This window comes from Cebus imitator, unplaced genomic scaffold, assembly GCF_001604975.1.
Source record: "Cebus imitator isolate Cc_AM_T3 unplaced genomic scaffold, Cebus_imitator-1.0 Scaffold161, whole genome shotgun sequence".
Taxonomy (NCBI): Eukaryota; Metazoa; Chordata; class Mammalia; order Primates; family Cebidae; genus Cebus; species Cebus imitator.
In genome coordinates, this window is record NW_016107476.1 from 3,273,342 (window position 1) to 3,284,265 (window position 10,924).

Genomic DNA, 10,924 nt, shown 5'->3' on the forward strand with positions numbered 1-10,924 from the left:
CTTTTCTAGGTTTAGATATGTTTAGCTACACTAATAATTAGCATTGTGTTACAACTACTTACGGTATTTGGTACAGTAACTTGTTGTGCAGGTTTGTAGCCTCAGAGCAATAGGTTGTACCATATAGTCTAGACGACTAGTAAGTAGGCCAAATCATCTAGGTTTGTATAAGTACACTGTGATGTTCGTACAAAGATGAAACCACCCAACAATGCATTTCTCAGAATGTATCCCCTTTGTTAAGCCATGCATGATTGTATTCACAGAGATAAGTTGTGGATACTGAAACAACAGCTCATGTATCATGCATTGCTTTACTTCCCATCCTTGTTACTATTCTTATTGTTCCACTCTCAGTGCCCTGAGTTTGCAACTCCCAAGTAAAGTATTCATGTTTAATTCTTGCTTAAGGTTTTATTTTCTAGGAGACTCAAACTAAGCCAATTATTAGAGTAAGTATAAACAGCAGTGTGACATTACATTTTGTGCAGCATCACATAATGGAAACAGAATAGAGAAAGACTTAGCAGGCTTTCTCAGTGTATTTACTCTAATTACTTAGTAGACTTGAGTGCTTACTTGAGACTTGATGTGATCTCCTACAAGGTCTGTGAAGACACATAAGTTTCCTGGGCCTAACATTCTCCATTTCACAAACGAAGATGTTGTATCATGATGGCATTATGCTGTGTAAGCAGTGGTTCCCCAATTTTATTCTAATATGCGGATTAACTACACAAGTGATCTGGGCAGGGAGAACTTTGATAATATAGGTTCCTGGATTCCTTCCAACCTGAGAATAATTCAGGAGGTCTAGAGTTGGGCCTGGAATATGTATTTTGTTGCAGGCACCCAGGTGCCACTGAAGTACACCCAGGGTTGGTGACCACTGGCAAATAACAACCAAAAGTGAGCTGGAGCGGCTATGCTATAATTATAAATTGACCTTAAGTCAAAAAATGTTAAAAGAGCCAAAGAACATCATTATAGAATGACGAAAGGTACCATTATTTAAGAAGATATAGCAATTCGAAATATATATAATCATAAAATATAATCCTCAAATATATAAAAATGTAATCCTCAAATATATAAAACACACACTGACAGAATTAAAGAAAGAAATAGGCCTTTTTATAATAATATATAATAATAATAGTTGGAGGCTTCAATACCTCACTTTCAATCCAGTGGCATGATCTTGGCTCACTGCAACATCCACCTCCCGGGTTCAAGCAATTCTTGTGTTTCAGCCATCCAAATAGCCGGGATCTCAGGCTTGTGCCAACATGCCCAGATAATTTTTGTGTTTTTATTGGAGACAGGGTTTCACCATATTGGCCAGGCTGGTCTCAAACTCTTGGCCTCAAGCAATCCACCTGCCTTAGCCTCCCAAAGAGCTGGAATTACAGGCATGAGCCACAGCTCCTGGCTGTGTATAATTGGTAAATTGGTGTCCTTGCAGAGGGGATAATCATAAAGCCTTTTTTTTTTGAAACGGAGTCTCACCCTGTCACCTAGGCTGGAGTACAGTGGCATGATCTCAGCTCACTGCAACCTCTGTCTCCTGGGTTCAAGTGATTCTCATGCCTCAGCCTCCTGAGTAGCTGGGATTACAGGCACATGCCAACACTACTGGCTTCAATGGAGCCTTGTATTTTGCCATCTTGCTCTGCTTATCCCTGATATACTTTCAATATACAAAAATACTGTATTTCTATATATTTGCAATGAATAATTTAGCATGAAATTAAGAAAACACTTTTAAAATATTATCAAAAAGAATAAAATAGGAATAGATTTAACTAAAAAAGTGTAAAACTTATACTGAGAAATATAAAACCCATTTAAAAAAATAAAGAATTTCTAAAGAATTTAAAAAAATTATTCTATTATTCTAAATTTGATTCAAAACAACATTGCTAAGATAACAATCCTCCCCAAATTGATCTACAGAATCAATGCAGTACTTATCAGAAGGCCAGAAGGCTTCTTCTTAGAAATCAAGAAGCAGATTCTAAAATCAATATGGGGTTGGGAAGGGTCTGGAATATGCAAAATAATCTTGTTAAAAAGAAAAATATTGCAGCACTCACACTTTCTGATTTCAAAACTTACTATAAAGCAACAGCAATCAGACCAGTTTGAGACTAGCATGAGAATACACATGTAGACTAATGGAAGAAAAAAAAGAATATAGAAATAAACTATGTATCTATGGTCAATTGATTTTTTTTTATTTAAAAAAACTATTTACTTAGAAGCATTCAGAATGTCAACAAAACAGCTGCAACGTTTTCTTTTTTGCAATTAGAGTGATATTCAGTAACAACAATTATTTCATATAAGATGCATCAGAGACAACCGAAGATGAAAAACTACCATCCCCATATATAACTAATTTGTGCTGTGCAATAACAAGAACCTGACTTAAATTTCCATGCCAATTCACAACGCCCATACTCTACTTGGCAAGGTTAGTGGCTACTGAAAATACCACCAAAAAAAGGCTGTCTAAAGGGACATTCGGTAGTGTGTTACCTATACAAAAAAAAAAAAAAAGACACTGTACAGATTATAAACAAATCTTACACAGTGTAACATTTCAATATTTTTCTCTAAAAGGAATGACTTGTGTACAGAGGGATTAAATGCCTTATAGACAAGAAAAAAAAAAAACTACATTAGAACCAACTTATTCATCATCACCATCTTCTACATCTTCCTCCTCCTCCTGGTCTTTTTCATCTTCTTCATCTTCCTCATCTTCCTTCTTTTTCTTGCTTTTTTCCACCTTTACAGCTCCCTTTTTTGCTGCATCACGCCTTCCTTTAGCTTGATATCCAGCAATATCCTTTTTGCATTTTTCCTTCAGCTTCTCAGCCTTCTTTTCATAAGGCTGCTTGTCATCTACAGTAGTGTTATTCCACATCCCTCCCAGTTTCTTTGCAACATCACCAATGGACAGGGTAGGATGTTCTTTGATTTTTGGGCGATACTCAGAACAGAAAAAAGGCCGAAGGAAGCCTCTTAGGTGCACTGAGATTCTTTACCTTCTTTTTTGTCTGTCCTTTAGGAGGGATATAGATCTTTATTTCTCTTTCATAACAGGCCTTGTCCACCTTTGCCATGTCTTCAAATTTTCATTTCTCTTTAACAGACATGATCTTCCACCTCTCTGAGCACTTCTTAGAAAACTCTGAGAAACTGACTGAAGCATCTGGGTGCTTTTTCTTATTCCCCTCCCGATAAGTTTGCACAAAAAATGCCTATTATGACATTTTGCCTCTCGGCTTCTTAGGGTCTCCTTTGCCCATGTTTAGTTACTTTTCTTCAGTGAGGCACAGAGTCACCCAGTGCCCATCTAGCTCTCACTTGTCCTGGCGCTGTCTCTATGGAGATCAATGTACTGCAATGGCTGTGAGAGGGTCAATTTATTTTCAACAAGGATGCCAAGACCATTCAATGTGAAAAGAGTAGTGTTTTCAACAAATGGTGATAAGACAACTTGGTAGCCACATGCAAAGGAATTAAGTTCTCACGGAATATACAAATATTAACATAAAATGGATAAACTACCTAAATGTGAGAGCTAAAGCTATAAAAGTCTTAGAAGAAACATAAGGATAAATCTTCATGACCTCACATTTGGCAATGGATTCTTAGATATGATCAAAAGCAAGAGCAACGAGAACAAACAAATAGTTAAACTGGACTTCATTGAAATAAAAACCTCCTGTGCTTCAAAGGATACTATCAAGAGAATAAAAAGACAACACACAGAAGTGGGGAGAAAATGCTTGCAAATCATATATCTATCTGATAACATACTGTATCTGAAATACAGAAAGAACACTTGCAACTCAGTGATAAAAAGACAACCCCATTTTTAAAGTGAGTAAAAAATCTGAACAGACATTTATACAAATAAAGTATAAACATGGCAAATAAGCACATGGAAAAGTGCTCAACATCAATATTCATTACGAAAATGCCAATGAAAACCTCAATGAGACACCACTTCCACCCACTAGGATGGCTAGAATCAAGAAGTCAGACAATAACAAGTGTGGCCTATGATGTGGAGTAATTAGAATCCTCGTACACTATTGGTAGGAATGTAAGATAATGCCATCACTTTGGAAAAGAGTTTGGCAGTTTCTCAAATGGTTAAACATAGAATTACCCATATAATTCAACACTTCTATTCACAGATGTATACCCACGATAAATAAAAATGTATGTCTGCATAAAAACTTGTACACAAATGGTTATAGCAGTATTATTCATGATAGCTAACAGGTAGAAACAACCCAAATGTCCTCTAACTAATGAATGGATAAACAAAGTAAGGCATAGTCACACAATGGAATATTATTTGACCATTAAAAGAAAAGGCATGCTGCTAAGTGAAGAAGCCAGTCATAAAATACGATTCGTGTTACATGAGATCTCCAAAATAAGCATGTCCATAGAGATAGACATTAGATTAGTGACTGCATAAAGCTGATGGGATTGTGGATGATGGAGGGGTATGATCTTTAACAAGTGCTGGATTTCTTTTTGAGACCTCCAAAATTGACTGTGGTAATGATGACACATATTTATAAACATACTGAAAACCACTGAATTGTACACTTTAAATTTATGAATTGCATGGTATGTGAATGATATCTAAACAAAGCTTAAAATCAAAATACATAAATAAATAGAGGAATGGAGATGAGTGTGAGCACAGGTGAATTTTTTTAATTTTTTTACTCGATGTAAATTCAAATGACAAGTATTATTCATTATGGTTATTTTTACAACCATAAAAAGATAGATTATAATAACATTTATTACATTTATAAATAAATTTAAATTTAAAGATCAACAACAGAGTTGTAGTTTCCTTGCTCTTCCTAATTTTGATTTTCTAAAAATTTATTTTTTGATCTTATAAGATTTAAATGTAGCATATGGATTACTGATTTCCTTCCAGAATGTAATCACATTCTTATATAGACTATAATTGGACAGGATGCTTTGCAATTGTGGCAGTCTTATCTGAAAGATACATGTAAATTATATTTCTAAGTGAGTTTAAGAAATTCTATTTTAAATGTGTTTTGCAAATTTGAAGAGTTTTTGCCAAAAACAAATGTGACAAATATAATAACACAAGCTTAACCCATTGTATTTTGAGAAAAATTAACTGAATCATACTTTTAATATTAGGTAATTTTTGGCAATGCTAACAATAAATTATAATACATTTGTTCCAATTAAAGTCAGTTTATATCATTAAAACTAGCATTTAATTTGATATTCTGTTAAATAAAATTTCTTTTTCTGCTGTTTGAAATATATTTGTGGTTATCCAATATAACACAGAGATGTAGAGTTTATTTTTGAAGTACATTTCAAAGGTTTTGGGTTTTTTTTTTTTTTTTTTTATTTTTTTTTAAAGGTTTTGGGTTTTTTTTTTTTTTTTTGAGATGGAGTTTCACTTTTGTGCCCAGGCTGGAGTGCAATGGCGTGATCTTGGCTCACTGCAACCTCTGCCTCCAAGGTTCTAGTGATTCTCCTGCCTCAGCCTCCTTGGTAGCTGGGATTACAGGCACCTGCCACCATGCCAGGCTAATTTTTGTATTTTTAGTAGAGACGAGTCTCACCATGTTTGGAGACTGGTAACAAACTCCGAACCTCAGGTGATCCACCCACTTCTGCCTCCCAAAGTGCTGAGATTACAGGCATGAGCCATTGTGCCTCACCTATTTCATAAGTTTTAAAGATTAATTTAGTTTCATTTTTTCACAATTTTACGACTTTATTTTGAGGCTGAAGAGTAATTTAGCTGTTAATGTATTTAATCTTTGTAAAATGAGAACTACAGTTGATGTTTGAACAACATGTATTGGAACTGTATGGGTGCACTTACATGCAGATTTTTTTCAACCAAATGCAGATCAAAAATACAGTGTCTATGGGCTGTGAAGCCAGTGTACACCCAAGGCTGAGTTTTGTTATCAGTGAATTCTCTCAGCTCCATTGTGGGACTTGAGTATGAGTGGATTTGAGTATGCACGGATGGTTCTGGAACAAATCCCCTGTGCATGCCAAGGGATGACTGTACATATTGTATTAGTTATTGATATAAATATTTTCTACATATATACAATTACATTACATATTAAAAAGGTGTCATGGATGATTTATTGGTATGTCAGTCACCAATTTAACTGCTAATTATTAGTGAATATTTTAAAATTAGGAAAATGAGAATAAGGTGGGAGAAGGGAGAGAAGGATAACAGTGTTCCTACATACACTCTTCTAACATGTTCTGTCACATTAGAAGATCAATATTTAGATCAATATTTTGAATTAATCTTTCTTCTTCTTCCAAGAGAGAAGGAACAGCAGAAGAAATTAGAGCTATGAAAAATAGAAGTCATAACACTTAGGAATGAGGGTTTGAGCTCCATATTAAGTGATCAGCAAAACCAGCCCAAAGCATTTTGTTTGAATGTTTTGGCAAATATTGCTCATATAGGACTCTCTATATTGAGGAAGTGATTTGGATAATCACTAGTGGATAATAGCAGTTTTCTTTTTTGCTATGCTATTTAAGGCCAATAAAGCTCTGCCTGTCCATAAATTTCAACATCCCAGAAACCATATATAGAGGGGATTGTAAATCAGTATCTACACCCAGGTTCAATTCTGAGTTTTGAGAGGACGAGGCTGTCACAACTTGTGGGAGGGGCCTTCTAAAAGAGCAATAATGTAAAATTACAAATATAAAAGTAGGTACAGGGACTAGGAAAGGGAGTCCAAAAAGTAAAGAATTATAAAGCTTCTACTCCTTTGGTATCATAGTTAATCTGTCCCTAAAATCATTAAATATTTCAGTAAAGACTGATAGACAACATTAATATGAGAGGAAAGAAAGTCATTTTTTAATACCTTAAAACTAGCTTCTTTTGATGAGTTTAGAACTTCAATTGATCATAAATACGGCCCTACTTCTACCCTTCTTCTGCAGTTGGGGGAACCCTGGGCTATCCTTGGTTCTCTAGATGAATTCTTGTCATGTGTCTCTTTCTCCATGCCACCAATTAAAAAAAAAGTTTTGTTTCCATATTACCATATTTATTGCCAGGAATTTGCTTATTTATTCTCCTCAAATCAGTTTATACCATAAAAATATGTTTTCTAAACACATAACTCTAATCTTCTAAGGCGCAAATTCTAATAGAATTCCATTTATTAAAGTTACATCGCTTGCATCCCATTCCTTTTCATTACTCAAGTCCACCTCTGAACAGCAGAATGCACAGAGTTTAGGGTATGCTTTTTATTTCATTTGTTACTATCCTGAGTTATAATATCCTTTTTTTGAAAGTTTCCTAATACCCTTCTTCTTAAACTTACTTCATTTAAATGCCTCTTTAAGACAGTGAAAATGGAAACACAGGATGAAAAGATCTCTTTATAAACTCAGCTGCACAGAAAATCAAGTTAGACATAAACTATGATAGGGCAAATACATTTATAAAATTTTATGCATGATCATTCAAAGTTGTTTGCCATTTTATTTTTTCATATTTTGACAGTAATCATCTGTCCAAAATAGATAATAGTTGATATGAAAGAAAAAATCAGCCTTAGAAAAATATCTGATAGAACAGATTTTTAAATATAAATGACTTCACACTTACTTATAGTTAAAAACTATTTAAATATGACACAGTCTTCATGAGTGTTTAGTAAGGCTATACTTTTGAGTTTTAAGTCAATTCTATGCTGTTTATCCTTGATTATATATTTTCTCAAAGTGAAATGCTTTAAAATTTGAATTATATAGTGAACTGTATTAATTTTATTTATAAATACATTCTATATGTGTCTATATATAACACTTATCGAATTGTATTATAAGAGCTACTTATCTATGAGTTCACCAAAAGAAAGAATATGGCAGTTTTTATCATTTTGCCTAGGGAAATTGATGTTCAACATTGTCGATGAATGAATGGCTGAATAAATACATTCACAATTCTCTCTGTGTTTTAAAGTAGATGTAGCTTTATCCAGTTATCTCAAAAGGGATTAAAAAGTTACTAAAACAAGTTATTCATTGAAAATTTTTACAGCACATTGAAAAGCTGAAGTTAATAAAGATTTTAAAAAGACAATGACTTATGATGAGGGGTCTCAGACTGATTGCTGGTAAGACAAATATTCCCTCACAGTTGTTTGGCTGGCTCAGGTTATTTTTACTTTTACTTTTTGAATGTGAATGTTTAGACAGGGCATCTACTCTCTAGTTCACCATAGGATCTATCATCCCTACTGCCTTAGATCAGATCTAACTCTTAATTCCTTGTTACTTGCATGGCCACTTAGCATTTGATTCTTGAGATCTCAGTTCTCCTAGGAAGGGAAAGTAAACAGACTGTCTTCTAATTTATAAGTTGTAACCACCATTTCAGGCTTACAAATATTATGTAGCTAACACAAATCCATACTAGAATAACAAATGAAGATTTAACAAAACCAAATTTAGCAAAAGCATAAGTGAGAATCCATGATACTGGAATAAGGGAACATTCTAGGAATAGCCTTAGTGAATAAATTACATTCCTACTTTTATCCAGCTGTTTGAAAAGAACTGAAATGAAAAAGAAAGGTAATTTTGAGTAGATAAAGATATTTAGTCACTTGTGTATATCTTATCACTTGTATTTAGTAATGCTAGTGTATCAATATTCACATTAAATTTATATTACATCTTACTGATAATGGCAACAGAATAAAGGGGTACCAGGAGATCAAAATTAAGTATAGTACTCAACTAATAAAAACCCTGATCCAGATCAAAGATAAATTACTCACAAATGACACAGTCTTCTCCTCTGATACCCTCTAGCAATCAACATCTTTCCTATCTTTTAGAGCCAACCTAAGCCACAACTTCAGCACAACTTCTGTAACCAAGTCCACTCTTAACGCAAGAGCTCACCTTCCTCAAACTGCACTTATTGTCTTTATAGGTTACTACTCTTTAACAAATTTGCAATAATTTAGCAACAAAATTCAGCACATAATTTCGATTATCGTGATGTAATATGTTAACTGTAATGCAAAGCATCATTTAATAATTGGTATTTACTTTGCTGAAATTCTTCAGTTATATTATGAACACTTTGTCAGTAAAAGTGTAATCTCTCTTTGCCTCAACTGTGAAGTGAATACATCACCATTCCTGGAACACTATTAGATTTTTCAGTACACACATTACTGATTACCTCTTTCTTTTGCAGGTTTAATTCCTTGAGATTTAGTCAATTTAGGCTGAGGCTCTGGAATCTGAGGAATGTAGACCTTCTCAGGGATGCAAAAATATTCTGGAAGGCTCACTTCTGTCGTGTATGAAACTGTCTTAGGCTGCTTCAACTTTGAGGTATGAAAGAGCGTAAGAGTCTGTGAACAAACAGTAAAATTAGAAAGTAATTTTCTTAACTTTTACCTCCAAAACACAAAAGACAGCATTATGTATTTAGACTACACTTTTGGGAAAAAATCCACCAAGGATTGAATTTGATCATTTCATTATTTTTATTTAATTGGTGGAAAATAGTACAAACACATTTCAGAGAACCAATGGAGTCCTCTTTTACTGAGAGATGGCCAGTGCCCTCTGTGCTAATGCTTTCAGTGTTGAGGAATTCACTGCCTTTGGAGGAAATCATTCCACTGCTGACTAGTATTTGAGAAAGTGCTTTTCTCCTTGAGTTGAAACCGGTACTCCTTCACATCTATCCACTAGATACATCAGATACATTCTTATTACTAGTATAGATTGAGGCCTCCTATTTCACTAACAACAATTTTATAAATTTATAAAAACAACCGGTCCCATCCCTCCACAGATGTTCAAAAGCCCTCTTACCTAGGTTTGTTATTTTTAGTCCCTCAATGATCATTCATACAATGGAGGTTACAACAACTCACCTCCATGTATATGCTACTCTAGACACAATTCATTTCAATACTATTTTTCATAAAATGGGACACTTAATATAAGCCCAGATCTCTAACTATAAGTGAAGCAAATTAAAAGTGACTTTTGTTTCTTTAGGCATATTTTCAATTCAACTAAACAACAACAAGGCTCATATCATATATAAAATGTCAAAGGACAGACAAAAACGTGTGAGAAAAGTTCTTAAGATTCTAGGATTTCACAGTCTGACAGGAGAAACAGGTAAACATAAAAGTAAACCTAATAAAAACATAATTGATTAAATGCAATAATAAACACATATGCTGGATTCCAAGGAAACAGCTAAAGGAAGAGTAGAAAGAAACTTCGTATATGTATACACAATGAAAAGGCTATTTGAGGACAAAATAACCCTCTCTCAACAATTTGCAATTTAAATAAAATGTTTTGACAAGAGGTAATAATGAAGAAAATGAATTGAAAAAGAAAATGTGGGGCATTATGACAGGATTAAATTTTGAAATGGCAACTAATTAAAATTTTTTAATGTAATAGTGTACTCAAAAAGTTGAACATGAACATTCTAAACTTTAATGTTCTATATCAGAAATAAGTGGTTCGGTTTGAGTTAAAGAAAACCATCAACTTAGAAGCACAGTATAGTCAAGAAAGTATGAAAGTCTCAGGCTTTAACATATTTGAGCCAATCAGTATTTCAATATCCAGGTTATTTAAAAAATATCATCACCAATTGTTAGATTAGGTTGCAATTAGGCTGTGTTGATTCTAGCATTCTGACAAATAAGAAAAATAATTTCTATAGTGCCAAACATTTTGATACATATAAATGAAGATAAATCTTAAACAACAATGTTATAAAAATGTGTATAAATTGCTAAAACAGAACCTCACTAATAGCTTTAATAGCTTT

The 10,924-nt window shown here is 33.7% G+C and overlaps 1 pseudogene; it reads right to left on the reverse strand.

Annotated features, from left to right (window-relative positions):
• Nucleotides 1–2,695: 2,695 nt before the first annotated feature.
• Nucleotides 2,696–3,317, reverse strand: LOC108314791 (annotated as a pseudogene).
• Between the last annotated feature and the right edge of the window lie 7,607 nt (nucleotides 3,318–10,924).